The sequence below is a fragment of the Argopecten irradians genome, chromosome 6, assembly GCF_041381155.1.
Source record: "Argopecten irradians isolate NY chromosome 6, Ai_NY, whole genome shotgun sequence".
NCBI lineage: Eukaryota > Metazoa > Mollusca > Bivalvia > Pectinida > Pectinidae > Argopecten > Argopecten irradians.
This window is the reverse complement of record NC_091139.1, coordinates 45,610,003-45,613,270: the sequence shown is the minus strand read 5'-3', so window position 1 is coordinate 45,613,270 and position 3,268 is coordinate 45,610,003. Positions and strand designations below refer to the sequence as shown.

General features: G+C 32.9%; 1 pseudogene; it reads left to right on the top strand.

The window, feature by feature from the left end:
• The first annotated feature begins 895 nt into the window (after window positions 1-895).
• On the top strand, window positions 896-2,190 carry LOC138326560 (uncharacterized; annotated as a pseudogene).
• Window positions 2,191-3,268: the final 1,078 nt, after the last annotated feature.

Sequence of the window (3,268 nt, the reverse complement as noted above, 5' to 3'; positions counted from 1 at the left end):
TGGTATATTGAATGTTACACTGGAGTCTGGGGAAGTGTAAGGAACCTGCCACACGGAAGTGACGTCAGTTACTTCGTTATGGCATTGGTCACGTGCATGATCACGTGTCTTACTATAGTGAAGGCAACTCATTTTTTGAAATACTGTCCTTGTACACTGACCACATCTGATCATATCACGTCTGACACTGATAGTAGCTTGGATGGTAAAAATGTCGATAATGTAATTTCCGAATTAGACGTGGATTTTGAATTAGACGAAGTTATTCAGGCAATTAAAGGTCTGTCTAGAAACAAGTCGGCTGGTACCGATATGATACTAAATGATAACATGATTGAATACAAAATCATTTTTGCACCTGTTCTGTTAAAATTGTTTAATAGTATTATGGATGTAAGATATTTTCTCGATTCCTCGGCTCAAGGTATAATTATTCCTGTATATAACAAAAGGTGATAAGAACAATGTAAATAACTATAGAGGTATTACATTGATTAGTCATGTAGTAAAGTTATTTACCAGTCGTTCCAGTCGTTTAAACAAAAGATGGTTAAAATGGAGCGAATCTGTATCTGCTGTTACAGATGCGCAATTTGGTTTTAAACCCGGTTTCGGTACTCGTGATGCTATATTTGCATTAAGTAGTCTAATTACCAATACTTTACAACAAAATAAAAAGCTTTATTGTGTATTTGTCAATTACAGTAAAGCATTTGATAGCATTGTACATAATAAGCTTTGGCTTAAACTATGGCGATGTGGAATTAGGGGTAGATTGTTGAAAGTGATTATATCAATTTATGATAATGTAAAATCCTGTACTAAATTAAGTGGAAAATTATCTGCAATGTTCGATTTACATGTCGGACTCTTACAAGGGAAATCTTTGTTTCCGATGCTTCATTCTCTTTTTGTTAATGATATAGAAAGTAAATTGATAAACTCTAATTGTCAAAGCTATCAATTGCAACTTTTAAATTTGTTCATACTTATGTATGCTGATGACACAGTTTTGTTTACTGATGACCTGCAACATATGTTAGATTATCTGCAAAATTATGCAAATAAATGGAGTTAATATCTGTTAAATACAGATAAAAGCAAAATAGTTGTTTTTAGAAAAAGTAAACGTCTACAGGCTAATGAGTACTGTACCTTTCAAGGAAGGGCTATAGATATTGTTGGTAATTTTTGTTATTTGGGGCTAGTTTTCAATTATAATGGGAGATTTACTCTAGCGCTTAATATTTTAGCATCATAATGAAGAAAAACATACTATCTCCTTAATAGTAGAATGAAAAAAATATATGCTTAATGTTGAAACAAAATTATCCTTATTTGATGCTTATGTTTCATGTGTGCTTAATTACTGTTGCGAGGTATGGGGCTCTCACCCAGCAACTAAGATTGAATCTGTACAACTTTTATTCCTGAAGAGTTTATTGCATGTGAAAAAAACAGTCAATGTTCTATGGTGTATTTTGAGACTGGTAGGTTTACTTTACATATACAGCGTAAAATAATGTTGATGAAATATTGGTTAAAGCCATTAAGAACAAAAAACTGTATTTTAAAGTCATGCTATAATGCTCTATTTGAGCTCATTATAAAAAACCATAATTATAAATTAAAATGGTTGTATGATGTAAAAATGATTTAGGTAGATGTGGTTTCAACAATATTTGGATTGCTCAGAATGTAGATAATGAAAAACACTTTTTGGAATTGTATTCACAGCGCTTGCATGATATATTTATTCAGGAACTGCGTTGCGTATTTGACGTGTCTTCTAAATGTGAAATTGATAAACATCTTGTTGATAAGCTTGAAATTCAATTTTATTTGAAGAAGCCTTTGAATTCTAAAACTAAACAAACATTGAGTAAATATCGCATGCATGCATACTCTCTGCATATTGAAGCTGGCCGTTATAACGCCGTTCCCAGAGGCGATAGACTTTGTACTGTTTGTGACAAAAATGATGTAGAAGATGAAATGCATTTTGTATTACTATGTCCTGCTTATTCTGAGTTACGTAAAAAGTTTATAAAAACTTATTACCACAAACACCCAAGTGTATATAAATTAATTATGTTATTTTCATCTAAAAATGTAAAGAGCTTAAATTTGCTGGGGAAATATTTGAACTAGGCAACAGCAAAAAGGAAAATTCTCATTAATCTGCAGTAGTATATCATACTCATATATTAGTCAATTTATTTAATTTGTTATGAAGTATATCGGAATTATCCTAAGCCATCTTGAAACATAACAATGATTATTGTATTATGTATCTATGTATTTTTTATACAGTTTTTATAAAGTTTTTATCAGAACGCATTTGAGATTAATACATTATTTTGGGTGAGCTTTCCAGAGTAGGTTTTGTCTATCACGAGTTTAGCGTCATATTTTCAGAGAAACCAATTCTTGGGTTTGGACCTTCCTATGTGCCTATACTGCCTAGTTTGGGGTATTTGATGACGTTCTGGTTTGATGTTTTCCTATTAATATTAGAGTTTAGGATCACTACTCGTTCTATATCAATAAGGACCAATAGCTGAGTGTAAATAAGATTCTGTATACTAAGTACTCTGTCTTACCAATGCAAATAACGACTAATGAGACGATTCTGTTTTAAGCTAGGCTTGTCTTAACATTACATGCTGCATTGTTAGTCATCACGGCTTACATGACTAGGAAAAGTACTTGTCTTGATAATTGTAGGTGCTAATTTAGCAAACTGTTGCAACAGAGGTTTGGAATATGAGGTTAACCGCATTGAATTTCGAGCGAGATTTCGCATGATATTTCGTTACGAAGTTTTAAGTGTCGAGTGAGATGGAAATGAGAATAGATACATGACCTTGGTTTCTTGGCATTTTTTTTTTCTCGAGACAAAAACATTTTGATATTTAAATAATATGCATAGGTTTCCAAAACACTGATTTCGACGACTGAGTAGCGTACCTATGTTACACAACTACGTTCAGTGCACAGATTCGATTGCAATGCGGAATATGATTGTTAGAAAATTGATTTCGATTGAGAAAGTATCTCTTGAGGAATCCGCTGTAAGGGATAAAATGGTTTTTGTAGCAGGTTTTTTAAATGTCTTCACTCAATAGTTTGTAGGCTATATTTGTCGGCCTAGATCTGACATATGCTTTCCTTCCTACACCGGCACGTTGGCGTGTTTTCGGAGCCATTGGGATCGTCTTGTCACAAATCGTATTGCTTGTCCAATGTGATTGATGCGTGTTGAACA